The sequence below is a fragment of the Bombus impatiens genome, unplaced genomic scaffold (assembly GCF_000188095.3).
Source record: "Bombus impatiens unplaced genomic scaffold, BIMP_2.2 scf_0245, whole genome shotgun sequence".
NCBI classification, from domain to species: Eukaryota; Metazoa; Arthropoda; class Insecta; order Hymenoptera; family Apidae; genus Bombus; species Bombus impatiens.
In genome coordinates this window covers 5,676-20,587 of record NT_176664.1, presented here as the reverse complement: position 1 = coordinate 20,587, position 14,912 = coordinate 5,676, and the positions used below count along the sequence as shown (strand labels likewise).

The 14,912-nt window shown below is 41.7% G+C and overlaps 1 long non-coding RNA gene across 1 annotated transcript; it reads right to left on the bottom strand.

Moving 5' to 3' along the window:
- Window positions 1-9,924: 9,924 nt before the first annotated feature.
- LOC112212632 lies at window positions 9,925-14,396 on the bottom strand. Its single transcript, XR_002946464.2, has 3 exons — window positions 14,384-14,396; window positions 13,531-13,533; window positions 9,925-9,980 (listed from the first exon to the last, which is right to left on the bottom strand). It is a non-coding gene; the product is annotated as an uncharacterized LOC112212632 (long non-coding RNA).
- Between the last annotated feature and the right edge of the window lie 516 nt (window positions 14,397-14,912).

The following is a 14,912-nucleotide window of genomic DNA, read 5'->3' as shown; positions in this document are numbered from 1 at the left end:
TTGTATCAATCGCTCGTATATTCGACCGCTAGCGAGTTAGACAGACTCGTTGTCGTCGTAGCCCTCTAGTGTTGGCGGTTGGTACCAGCGGATCGCCCGGGAGGTGTTGCGCCTCGTTGATGCCTCGACCTGTCTGCGTCCTATTGATACCGATCCGCCACTCTATGTATTTTAATAATAAAACGGCTGCTTAATCAAGAATGATTTCAAAATTACTTCGTTAAAACAGCAGAAAGATATTACTACTTCTGATTTCCATATTTAAAGAATTTCTACCTCTGCAAATTACATTAAACAACAAAAATTTTTACCTCCGTTCCATTTTCTTTATCTTATTACCATTCTATTGGTCTCTGCTGTACGGTAGCTGACTTCAAAAGAAAACCTCATCGGAGGGTTTCTAAATTATTGACAGTACTCTTTACCGCGGAGCTCTTAATGCAACCTCGAAGTCGGTTTCCACGGCGCGGCGTCAAGCTGAGTTGCAGCCAGTTGTTTTACAAAAATTCCCCGGTTTTTACCGTCTGCCGCTCTTCTTCATCGTTTATTGTCAACGTCAGGGAAGGGTAATAAGTTTAGGAAGTCTCAGGATTCAGGCTGCTTCCGTTGAATCCAGTCGATAAGATTGTCTGGTTAATTGCACACTAGACATAAAAGTCGGTCAATACAACTTCGTGTTTTATATCAACTATTATTTTCTAATTGTGAGGTTGTTTATTCATTTGTATAAAATTGCGATCTGAAATAATGCATCTATTTATGGATCAATTTTGTGAGAAATTTTTCATGTGAATGTATGTACGTACGTGTTGAAGTATATTGGAATGCTCATTAAATTTCGATCGTTTTTTTGTCCACGAACATTAAACTAATTATTTTATTGTTAACAAAATTTAATTTTTAACTACAAAACTTAATAAATAATTTCACGGATTTCAATTAAATTTCTACGTATTCTATCATCATTATTTAATTGACTTCTATCTTCTACTTGCTAAATAATACGTATCTCGAAATTTTACGATGTATCGAAGATTGTGAGGTATGTGCTGAGATTTTTCACTCATTGACAGTTTTGTTGCCAGAGGATTTATCAGCCTGCCAGCGTTCCATGATCAGATCTTTCTAGAAAACTCTTATCGCTCTTCACCGTTCGAGCCTGAGTGTCCCCAAGTCATCGGCGGCGCGGCGCGTGGAACGGCAGAGAGCGTTGATCCTTTTGATCTCCTTGTTGACAGTCGGCATCTCGAAACTAGAGCTAACATCCACGAATTAGAACCGCAACGGTCCTTCAAAGTATCGGTCGGAGTATCGTCATTCAAAGCCGCTATCGAGGTCGGTCCTAAACCACGATGACACATTTATGGTTCCGGCTTGGAGACGGATTCGACACCGCGCGATGCGTCGATCTTGACATTGTGACATCAACCACATCTTAATCTACACCAGAGATAAGATATCGCCCCCCGAGCTTCGGACTCTTTTGCACACGTCACCACTTTATCATCATAACCTACACCGAGCCTATGACACGCCTTAATCCATATTAAAGATAAGACCTCGACCCCCGACCTTTGGACTCTTTTGCACATCATCCCCAAACCAAAACTTATATAAGCCGAGACTTCAGCCAGCTCGGGCAGTTCTTGTTCAACCTTTCTCTCTGATGCAGCATCATTCTACCTCTGTGAAACCATTATATTTATAATAAAGTTCGATAAAAGAAAGTTAATAATTGGGTTACGACTGAACCCTCTTTTCTTTTATAATCTAAGTCTCAAGTTTACGTGACATCATCTCTAGAAGAGTCGACGCTAACATATTGTTATTTCCATTTCCTTTTATTTCTGTTCCTATTATTTATCACTCTAAGGTTTCCTCAAATAAACTAATAATTTTATATCAAATAAACTAATAATTTTATAAACTCATAATTTTATAAACTCAAATACCATTTTAAAAACTATAATATGTCATTAACACAGGTATTAAAAATGGCAATATGCTGAAACGCATAACATATTATGGAGCTATATAAAAAATTAATTCTGTTGCCTTTATATCGCCCACTAGACATTTTTTATTTTTCCTCAAAATCCTATAGTGACAGAGGAGTAAAGTTATCGATTATTCTCGTCCTTCCCTTTATGTATCGAACATAAAGAGATTTTTCTGCTCCAGTTGCTCCATGGAAACTATAAATTCATTGGATTCAGGCACAATGAAATTAAAATTTACGAAGCTTCAAATGGTCTCGGCAGTAGAGAATATGTGATATGATATAGCTTTCCGAATTTAAATAAAAACTTAATTTAAAAATAGAAGTATAATCATTACAACTACTGCTTTGAATAAAAACAGCACAAAATATAAACATCCTGATCAAAGCAATGGTAATAAAGCCAAACACAAAGACTAGAATAAGAATATAATAAAACCCTTTTAAACGCTTTCGAAGAACAATGTCTTTCCATCCTGAATTCCACGAAAATTTTTTTTTTATTTATTAAAATTTACAATCAATTTTAGCATTGAGAGTTTTTAGTAATTTTTTCTGGCGTGGCGCAGTGACTTATTATAGATAAGTATAATTTGTAAGTAAATATTATAAATAAGTAAATATTACTTAATTTAAATAACTAATTGAATCTAGCGTTTAGGTCTAGCGGGTAGAGTCTCTGGTGACGCCATCTGCCGAGTCCCACATAACTCAGTGACGTGGGTCACTGGGTATGCGTAACAGGATTTTCCCCTCAAAGTCTAGCGGGTAGAGACTCTTCAGCTTGCGGATCTGGTCCGATGTATCGAGTAGTCCAGTGATTAGGTGGTTTCGGTGTTTGTTGATTCTTTTGCTATATCTGTCGCTATATTTTGCTATTTCCTCTTTTAATGTGGGTATCTTGAGGTCGCGATGTATTGTTTCGTTGGTAACATATCAAGGTGCATCTATTAAGGATCTTAGCGTTTTCGATTGGAAGCGTTGAATATTTCAACGTTGGGATTACTTGCTGTTCCCCATAGTTGGATTCCGTAGGTCCAGACAGGTTTTATTACGGTCTTATAGAGGGTAATTTTATTCTGTATATTTAGTTTGGAGCGACGGCCCGTGAGCCAATAGAATTTTTTTAGTTTGTCCTTTAGTTGCTACGTTTCATCTGAGATGTGGTTTTTCCATGTTATTCTCCTGTCCAGGGTCATGCCCAGGTATCTGACTGAGTCCTTGCTAGGAATTGTTGTATTGTTGATGGTGACCTGGGTGCAAGTTTGTTTTCGAAGCGTGAAGGTTACATGTGAGGATTTTTTTTCATTAATTTTGAAACCCCTGAGGTGATATGTCGTGATAGGGTCGGAAGGAAAACTCAGATTTATTGAACGATAAATGTTTATTCTCTCTAATGTCAATGAGTACACTTGACGCAGGATTCGCGGTTATATTCGGTTTGCGAATGCGCGGTTATAAGATAGAGCTTGGATAGCTACGATTCGAGTGCGCTGCGAGTGCGGACAATGATTGCACGAGATGTCGAGAGCTTATATAATTATTCGGCTCGAACCGTGTAAGTATAACGATCGTGATATGTTGACTCGCGGTAATAGACTGACTTTTTGTCGCGATGCCGCTGCGGAGGAAGACTGCGTTGGGATGTGTCTAAGGATGTGAAGGCATCGGATTCGTTGAGAAAAGCTTTGGTTCGGAAAGTGAGGGAAATGTACGTTAATGTTTATTGGCTAATTCGTGTTGGTCGTTGGAAAAGGATGCTAGCTGCCCTTGAGAGGGTGTTGCTAGCGGGAAGCATCGTACGTGAGAGATAGCAGATTTCTCGTGAGTTCCCGTGGTAGGTGGTCGACTTCGAGACTGATAAACAAAGACTGTTTGTCTCTTTGGAGGACCTTAGCTAAAATAAATCCTAAGATTTATAGCGATCCTTAGGCTAGCTGGAAATATTCGGTACGAATGTATCGACATCTGGCAATCAGCTTGTCCGCAGATATAGGGTCTTTGTGTCGTGCGTCACGCGACGTAAACTGTTGGGAAGTTTACTGTCAAGTGCCGCTACACCCCATTTATGAAACCACTTTTCCATAGAGCCGAGACATCGCTGGAGAGTGGATGAAGCAATTACCAGGTCTGCGGGGGTCCGAGGACACTACCTTGAGATATGCCAGATTCTATTGGGAATGGTGTAAAGTGGTGTCTAAGCATTTAACCATGAATTATCTATTGGTTAGGTAGGACTTTAGGATGGAGTAGTAGGGGTGTGGTAGGATTTTTTTAAGTTCGTATAGTAGCCCTTCATGCCATACTTTGTCGAATGCCTATTGAATGTCTAGGAATACCGCTGAGCAATATTTTTTCTTTTCAAGGGTTTGGCTGATCATGTGGGTTATGCGATGGATTTGCTCTACTGTCGAATGTTGTTTCCGAAAGCCGAATTGGTGATCTGGGAGTGTTTTTAAATCATCTAGGAGTGGAAGGAGTCGATTCGTTAGCATCTCCTCGAATAGTTTAGACAGGGTAGGTAAAAGACTCATTGGGCGATAGGAGCTGGTTTCGTATATCGGTTTCCCGGGTTTAGGAATGAGGCTAATCAGTGAGATTTTCCAGGCCTTAGGAAAGTATTCAAGGCGAAGAATAGCGTTAAAAGTCGATGTCAAGAGTGCAGTCCTTTTTATGGGAAGTTCCTTGATTGCTTTATTGCCCACTAGGTCGTACCCTGCTGCTTTCTTGGGATTTAGGCGACTGATTGATTCTATAATCTCTGCAGAACTGAAGGGTTCAATCGGAGGAGACATTTGGAAGGGAGAGTGCAGGTATTCAGTAATGTCCGCGGCAGCATTGGAGGAATGGGCTTTAAATACTTTAGACAAGTATTTAGCAAACAGTTTGGCTTTTTCTATAGGACTACGCGCCCATCCACCTGGCGGACGGCGAATTGGAGGGATTATTTGCGGGGGGCGCGTGAGTTTCCCGGAGGCCTTCCATAGTGAGTAGTTGGAGTCAGCTGTGGGGGACAAATTAGCGAGATATTTATGAAAACAGTCATTTTTTGTAATTTTTTATGATTTTGGTTAGCTTTCTAGTTGCGTTGTTTAGTTTGCATTTGTCATCCGGTGTTCTATGGGTCTGCCATACTCTTCTTAGTCTACGTTTTTCTGCTATTTTTTTAAATATGTTGTTACGTTTTTGTTTGATTTGTTTTGGTTGTGTTGCCGTTAATTTTTGAATTTAGATTAAATAGTAGCGTTGTCTGATGTTTAATGCGAGTGGCAATTAAACTCCATGTTTCGGCTAACCTGCTACGCGCAGCAGTACTGGTACGGGAGAGGATCAAAGTTGGTGAAAATAAATGTTCGCCTAATCCTATTATATTATTAGACAAATATTCTTCACAACAAATGTTTATACGTATTCTAATTGGATATTGACAGAATTGCCGTTGAGATTTCGAATACTCGAATACTCGAAGTTAAAATCGTTCGCAATATGTTTTCACTCTTATTAATTACAAAATTTTAATTTAATTAATTTTCAATAATTTACAAATTGACAAATACAAACACGTCGATTAACAAAACTGACAAGAACTGGGAACTAATGAAACAAAGAACTAAAAGCTAAAGAACTAAAGGATTAAAGAACTTAAGAACTAAGAGCAAAAAAACTAAGAGCTAAAAGAACTAAGAGCTGAAAAACTAAGGAACTAAAGAATTGAAAGGCAAAGAAACAGAGAAATTAAGAGCTAAAGGAATTGAGAAGTAATCGCTATGAACAAAGAAATTACTTGCCAAAAACTGGGGAACTGATCGCCAAGAACCAAGGAATTAATCACCAGGAACTGAGGAACTAATCACACAAAACTGAGGAATTAACTACCCTGAACTAAGGAATTATCTCTGTATTTTCTATGTCGCTACGCTCATTTATAATTAGGTCTACTGTGAAGGGGTCGTCATGTGACGGGTTATTCCGTGGGGATTGTGAGGCTCCAATTTCGTTTCTATACAAATTGATAAATTTTATTTGAATCTCAAATTGAAACGCTCACTCGCGTTACTGGTAGTTTTAGTCTACGTTACGGCGCGTGCGCAGCGCGGGACGTGACAATGTAATGGGGATATTCACGTTTGCTGATAGACGTCTTAGTAGGCGTGGAGAAGCGGATAGCGTTTATTATGCTCATGTTTAAGTATTCCGTGGCTGCTTCGATTTCTTCATTAGTTTTTAGTGGAGTTAAGGCTGAAGTTGAGTGTGTAAAGACTTCTCTAAAGAGCTGCCAGTTGGTTTGTTGGTTGTGAATGGAGCCATTAGGTGTATTCTCGATGATTGTTGATCTGACTGTTGCTATCACGGGGGAATGATCAGAGGAGAGATCGGCCAAGGAGTTGATTTGGACGTGTCTTGATGAGATATTTTTAGTTACGAAGAAGTCGAGGAGGTCGGGTATTTTATTGGTGTCAGTGGGCCAGTATGTGGGTTCGAATGTGGTGAGGTAGTTGAGGTTGTTGTTTATTATGCTGTTTAAGAGGCTTTTGCCTCTTGCTGTAACCAGTCTGCTGCCCCATTGGATGTGCTTGGCGTTATAGTCTCCTCCAGCTATGAATCTATTGCCCAGGGTGTCCAGGAAGTTATCAAAGTCTTCTTTGGCGATGGAGTGTCTGGGAGGGCAGTATACTGCTGAAGTATACTACTAGTGAAGTGGTCATGGCAGTCTTCTATTGCTACGTTTGTTGCTTGGAGGTAGTCTTTCTGGAATGATTTGATTATGATTCCGGTGCCGCCGTGGGCCTTTGCGCTGGGATGTTGGGTATGGTAGAAATTATAACCATTTATTTTCAGATAGTTTTTGTCGGTGAAGTGGGTTTCCGATACTAGCATTACGTCTATTTGCTGCTGTTTAAGGAACAGTTCTTGTTCAAATTTGTGTTGAGCTAGATCGTTGGCATTCCAAAGAGGTATGCGTCTTGGTTTTATTTTGCGTCGGGGCGTATTAATTTATCCATGATGAGCATTAATAGTGATAGCAAATTATTTGTTTGCTCTGATTGTTTTTCTATTAGCTCTTCAAGTCTAGAGACGTTGTCTGTGTTTGGTGAATTGGGGACACTATTTTGAGAATGGTCCCTGCATGTTACGTCGCGCAACACTACCTAGACCAGGCCACACACCGCGGGCCAGACGGGAACCAGATGTTCGCTCATCCTTGCTTAATTTCCTTAATATTCTTAATATTCTTAATATTCTTAAGGACGCATCATAAATACCAGTAATTTGCTAGCTAAGGTCCTTCAGACCCTGTCAGAACAAACATCTGTTTTCCGAATCATTTCTAAAGACCATTGTCTACTACGGCTTGACAAGGGAAAGTTAGTTTTTCTCACGTACGATGCAACTTTCCTCCTACTAACCACTTTCTATCGAGGGCGGCTAAGACCCTTCCTAGTCCACCAACCTTCGTTTAATCAATTAACGACGAAGCCTATTTCCCTCACTGTCTTAGCCAAAATCGTCACCAACATATCCGATGGTCCCGTGAGCTAGACATACCCATCCTTAGCTTTCCTCCGCCACAACACCGTCACCAAACACCACTGATTTTGCATCCTTCGAACGGTCTACATCCTTTGACCGGTTACACACTCGTAGATCAGTCACTCACTTATCTTATAGATACGCACCAGCGTAACTATCTTCTTTACAAAGTTGTTGGAATAAACGGTGATACAACTTACTATACAGTGTTAAATTCATTGAACCACCTCTGTTATCTAAATCGAAACAGGGGAACGACTATTTCGCGGCGTCGATTAACAGAATCGTAGCCTCTCGCTAACGCGTTTTCCTCGCGACCGCGTCTCGCCGTAAACGGTCGTAACATAATTTGATCTCAGTAGTAATAATGAAATGTAGTCATTAATATAAATGAAGTCTTTAGAAGAAAAATAGTACATGTGATAAAACCTTTAATTTGAGAAAATTAAGTTTAACAGAAGCAATGCAAACATCAGTAGGATTTCAAACATTAAAATATATTGTTATACATACTATGAAACATAATTAAAAATTCACTGTATAAATATATGTCGGGTTTACATTAGAATTAGGGTTAGGCACGTGAAAGGAATCTTCGTTTGGATTACACATTGTCCTTATGCAATAGAGAAGACATTGACTAGTGCAAATACAATTATTATAGAATTTGACAAGTAACCGTGGTACTTAGATATTCGAGAAACTAATGACAATGATCCTAGGTTCAATAACGAATCCGCAGTCGACGAGATGATAGATGAACGTGCTCACAAAATCTAAGCCGGACTCTTTCTTAAAACATGGAATATCCACCGAAAGTACAGACACTAAGTAACTCGCTAATACGACCTCACGAGAGAATGATTTTCCGTTGCGATGATGCTGCAGAAGAAAACTATGATGGGGTGTATCTAAGGGCACGAGATCATCGGATGCGTGGAAACATTCCTACGGTTTCTGTCCCGCGGCACGCCATACGCAGACCCTATTCTGCGGGTATGATGGTTACCAGATGCCGACGCATCTCCACAGTACATGTTCAGCTACCCTGATGGCCGTTATAAACACTAATATCTAGTTACCTAAAATCCTTCAACAGATAAACAGTCTTTGTCCCAGTTACAGGAAGACAGGAGAGACCTATTTTTCCACGAACGACGTCTCCCACTAGCAACCTTCCCTCGAGGGCGTCTAGCATCCTTTTCTAACTACCGATATGGAGATTGGCCATTGGCCTATTAGCAGCAACGTCAATTTCCCTTCCTTTCCGAACGTAGGATATCCCCGACGAATCCGATGATCTCGTGTCCTTAGGCACACCCCATCATAGTTTTCCTCTAAGGTATCACCGGGGCGGAAAGTCATTCTCTCTTGCGATCTCATCGACAAAAGATGAATGCCTTACGGTCAGTGGATATTAACAAAGAATCCGACTTAGATTTTTTTTGCGAGTGCGTACGACTACCGACTGGCCCGTTGTCCGCGGATTCGTTATCGAACCTAAGACCATTGTCACTAGCGTCGCGAGTGTGTGATCATTGTGAGTTTGTGTCAACTCTGTAACATTTTTGTGTGTGTCAATAAAAATAACTTCAGTGTAAAAAAAATGGATAGCTTCAGTGAGGAATCCTTACCTGTCCCAAGCTCCCGCCACGAGGACGACTCGGACCCAGATTCGGACTTTGACTCGACAAGTATAATATCGTACAATTCATCTAATTATACGCGTTGTTGTGTTAATCCCTTGACTACGTAATAAAATGACGGAGAATTCAGGACGAACGACTTCAATTTGCTGTACTTACTACTATACTGATCAAAATTTACTGTATTTCTCGTAGTGAGTAGAAAAAATTTATACTTTGAACATTTTATAAGGAATGATTGTTAGTTGTATTGCGAATGATGATATTCAAGTGTGGCATTTATTTCGTACGAATCGGAAGGTCTCTATTACTAAAAGTGACTATTTATGTATACAAAGTTCACATCAAAGTAATACATCTGAGGTGTCCGTGTTGTCTGTGATAATTGAGCTGCTGGCTGTAGATGTCGCTGATGGGGTACTGCTGATTTTCTTCCGTTTTTGATGCGTAGAAGAAAAATCGGACTCCGGTCGCCGGGATTTGAATCCGGGTCCCGAACATTCGTAACGTAAGGCGCTAACCACTGCGCTGCCGTCGTCCGACAGAAATTAGTATCGAGTGGCGATATTTGTTGTCGAGTGCCGCCACACATCAAAGTATATATCAAAAACACTTTCTTCTCAAATCGCTGGAACGATTGCAATTAAACTGCGAATACTTTATCGATAGTGTTAAATAAATAGAGCGAACAGTTATCTTATTAATTTTTGTTTTACATTGTTATTTTTATGGATATAGAGAACTAATATGGAACAAAAGCGCGGGTAAACGGCGGGAGTAACTATGACCCTCTTAAGGGGTCCCTAGGAGTGTGATAGTTGCTCAGGGACAGGGGAGACTTCGGTCTCGTCTGTTTAAATCGCACTCCTACCTCCCCGTGGTACCGCCGGTAATATGAACGCCGCGTTGGCGTGGGGAATGATCCTCCGGACGCGGCGTCCATGGCTAAACGGAGTGCGGCGGCAAAGGAGCGGAAGACTGTGAAATTAAATGAATAACAAATCGGCTTACCAATCTAACGGTTATACCGCTTTTCGGTCCCGGAAGCGCTGTGGCGGATTTATTCGCTTTGGAGGGGACCATACGTAATGACTTGCCAAGGCCCACGGATATGACTCCTAAGATCATGGCTCCTTTGATGGGAGACAAGATTGCTTGTCCGGTCTGTGAGAAAAGGCACGTTCACCTTTTCTTCATAACGCTATCATATCTGGACAGGCACCTTGGTCAACATCGCACGGATGCTCGCATCCAGTGGGGATGTTTATATTGCGAAAGGAGTTTCTCAAAGCTCCATGGGACAAAGTGCCACATTCCAAAGTGTAGTGGCACTAGTCAAAGAACAGAAGGAGCGTATAAATGCGAAGCTTACCCTATGAGCTTCGGGACTCAGAGAGGACTATCCACCCACGAACGGCATGCGCACCCTGTCGTAAGGAACGAGAAGAAAAGGGGACCGTACCCCTAAACACAAGGAAATGGACTGTAGAAGAGGAAACTCTCCTGAAGGAGTTCGATGAAATCTATAAGGACTTCAAATACCCTAATATCGAGATAAGTAAAATCCTCACTAGCAGGACTGCAGAACAAATAAAGAATAAGAGAAAGAAACTAAAGATAGCTAGTGAGGATATCAGCCCTCGGGAGGTTGCCGAGGTGTCAGAGAGAGAGTGCGATCCCGTTAACTCAGGCAATGCGCGGACGTGCGAAGAGCCTGAAATTAGCGGGGAAATATTTAATGAGGTGTCTACCCGTCAGTGGAGACTCCAACTAGAAAAAGAAGTAGAGGAACTAACTGATGTACCCCCGCCGTTAAAGGAGGTTAGCGCTCGGTTAACAGAATTTTGGGCTGTTGAGGTGTAAACAGAGAAAACACGTGGATAAATTGTAAGGCAGAAAATATATTTAAATAGAAGTGTAATAAGTAAGAATACAATTTGAGCTGGTCCAGATCCGCACGCTAGCTGTGTTACCCAATAACTGAAAAACCCCGAAGCCAACGTCGCCTGTCTACCGTTTATGGCTTGACTTCGTCGCAGTCTTTTGTCTATGCGCTGTCAATGGCTTCAGTGTTTGAGAAAACTAAAAAGACCAGATGTAGAGTTTTCTTAGAAGTGGTAACCACTTCAACATGGGCAAATAATAAAAAAAATAGAGAAGCCCTTATTATTAAGTTAAATGAATTTATTTACACATCTCTATATTGAGCAATAGAGAAAGAGAAAGGCAGGAATGGTGAAAGAAATAAAACGGCAAAACAACAAATTAAGGGAAATAAAAAGAATAATAATTATTGCTATGGAAACAAAAAGCAAAGATACTCCTACCCACGTTGCAAGGGGTTGTTTAAAGAATGTCCTAAGAAGTTGGCCGACGTTGTTATTAACAACGATCGTGCATACCTGGAACCAGCCAGTCAATCAGCAAAAGCAATAGAAATGAAAAGGCTCTATGAGGATCTGTGGGGTCGTGCAGGACCATTCAATTCAATCCAATCTCAGGAAATAGTGCCTCTGAGCTGATAATAAGTGAATTGTTTCCGTCGACAACCGCCGAGGACGTGAGTGAGAAACTTAACAAGATGAGGAAGAAGGCTGCGGCAGGACCAGATGGATTTCAAAAAGAGCACTTAATGATATCTGGCCTGCCCGCAATATTGACAAAAATTTTTTAATATTCTGTTCTATAATTCCTATTTTCCGACCGTATGGAAGGAAAATAGGACTAAATTATTACCAAATGAACCTAGCAACCAGGTCGGGAATTGGAGACCTATAACAATAGACCCCATTCTCGGCCGACTTTTCTTCTCCATCCTCGACAGAAGGATGAGAAGAGGTATTGTGCTAAACTTAAGGCAGAAAGGTTTTACATCACAAAATGGATGTAAAATTAATATAGATTTATTTAACGCTGCCTTAAGTCACAGTAAGAGAAATAACGGGGGGATATTCACAATTGTGGATATCTCCAAAATGTTCGACACAATACTCTATTCGGCGTTAAAACAATGCCTGGCAAGGAAGGGTGTGCCGGCCCCTATAATCAATTTAATCGAATGCATGTACAAAGAGGCAAGAGCAAAATAAAAACTAAAGATAATATAGGGGTCTAGATCAAGATCCTTAGAGGAGTCAAGCAGGGTGACCCTCTGTCGCCGCTGCTATTTAATCTATGTCTAGAGTCGCTGCTGGAAATAATAGAGGAGCAAACCAGTGGCATTAATGTCAGTCATGGGAGAAAAGTACCAATCCTGACTTTCGCTGACGACATTGTCGTAAAATTCGTGGTGAAGATGAGAGGGAGCCACAATGCCAAATGGATATACTTCATGAATACCTGAAGGGCCTAGGAATGAATATATCAGGAGAGAAGAGCCAAACGTTCCAGGTGATTGCGAAAAAGGACACCAGATTCGTAAAGGTATCACGGATTAGGCTCGAAAACATAAACATACCAACCGTTGACCCAGATGAGGCCTTCAGGTATATAGGCGCCAAACTATGGCCTTGTAAGGGTATTCATTGTGGCATCATAGTATCTGAAATTTTGAGCGTGGTCAGAAGAGTTAGAATGCCCCCTCTGAAACTAATCCAGAAAATTGAGTTAATAACGAAGTACATCTTCCCTCGATGTATTTAACATCTGCTTATAAATACACCAAGCGATAGTGTATTAAAACTGTTGGACAAAGAAGTCATGGAAGAAATAAAGGCCATATTACACCTAGTGCCTTCGACAGCCACGGGTTCCTTCTACACTCCAAAAGCTAATGGAGGATTAGGGTTACTGAGGTTTGAACACATTATCAACCTCGGTACCCTAGAAAGCGATTTATATTAAGAACTCAGTCGATCCAGCGGCCTCTAGCCTGATTAATGAAGAAAGTGACAGGAAAGAAAAGAAAATAGCGAACTCCCTAAGGATCAATTGTCCGGCCACTTCTGAGGACATTGAGAACGCCAGGAGGAGGCTCAAGTAAGTCTCGTGGTCGACGTTACCGTCCGCTACGAGAACAGGGATTACCTCCTAAAGGTAAGAAGAGAGAGAAAGAAAGAAAAGGTCGACAAGTACTTCCCATGTCCAAATTACCTCAAGAAAAAGTATAATGTCGACGATGGAGAGATATTGCCCGTGGTCTTGGGCAATAGAGGGGTAATAACGCCTAATATAGAAGGAAATTTAAAATATATGGGGATCACTGATAAAGAAATCAAGACGATAGTGATGAAAGTCTTAAGAAGTTCCATCGAGATGTGTAATATATTTTTTAGATGGGTGACAGTACGTTCGCAAGTTTTCAGATCCCGTACGTTCGCGCATTTAAAGAACATCGCCTTCTTATCGAAAAACAAACTCAAGAGAGATTGGTTTTAGGTTAGGTTATTTTGGAGCGAGCGCAGCGATCGAGCAACGTGTAAACGTGTGTCACGTACCAATGGTGTGGACCATAGGGACTTTGAAATATTCGCATCAGCCCTAGGAGCCAAAGACTTTTTTCGAATTGTTTTCTTAAGTAACGTCACAAGGTAACGATATTTTTACATAAATCGTTCTATTTCGGAGAAATACGGAAGAATGTAACGTTCATTTGATCGCTAAGAATGATTGAAAAAAAATTTTTCTCTTCAGCCGCTATTTAAGACTCAGCTGAGAACTAGCACGAACCATGGGAATCCGTCTGTTCAATTAAAACAAGCATTGTGAGGAGTTGACGCAATGTGATTTCTGTCCAGTGCTCTGTCAACGTGAATGAATTGAAAAAAGACACAAAAGCACGGGTAAACGTCGGGAGTAACTATGACTCTCCTAAGGGGTGGGTATGGGTTTTCAGGACGTAGGACTACGTCCTGCGAAACCCCGATGAATCTGATATTATCCTATAGTCGGGTGGTGGCTGGTCGGCTCCTCTGGCACCCGCCAGTTTGCCGATCCGGCGAGGAGAATTTTGGAGAAGTTGGTGGGCGTATATCTGCGAAGACCACTAACTTCACCTTCTCGTGGGGCTCCCCGTCACCCTGTACCGGCCTTGACCAGGGTAGGGTGCGAAAGAGAGAGTGGCACCAGGATGGAAACTTTCGTGGACAACTTGGCGACAGACACTTATATACAATGATGGAGTTAGATAATAAAAAGAAACAGGTTTACGGTGCAGGTGAGGGAGACTCCTTCACGACGCAGTTATGGGTAGACAAGTGGGCCCCACTGCGTCGTCATCTCACGACCACGGCCGTTCGGGAGTGGACCGCTAGGCTCCCGGACATGTTTCTGCGCATGGCGAGGCGGAAAGCAACAGAATGGAGGTTGCGGAGGAATTTCAAAGAAGAATGACAAGGGGTTCGCATAAAGCTGCAGACAGGTCGGAGAGTATGCTTTTCGCTCCGGCCATGGTAGCTGGTGCCATGTCATCGATGGCAGGAGGATTATGGGCGAGAACCAAGTCCGACGACGAAGAATCGGTAGCTTCGTCCGCGCCGCGCTCATCGATGGCTTCGACGGCGTCCAGGGGAAGAAGTGGAGGACGATGATCACAACACCGGACGTGCCTGAGGAACTGGCAATCCAAATAAGGACGAGCTCGGCCGCGGACGTCAGCGCCGGGCTAACTATGCACGTCTCTGAAATCATGCGGGTTGCGACGTCATCGTCCAACCTCAAGGGCACGTACATAAAAGCCCTCAAGGACGCGGCGAGTTACATCACCGCCGCGGGGAAGAACGAATTCCCCGAAGAGG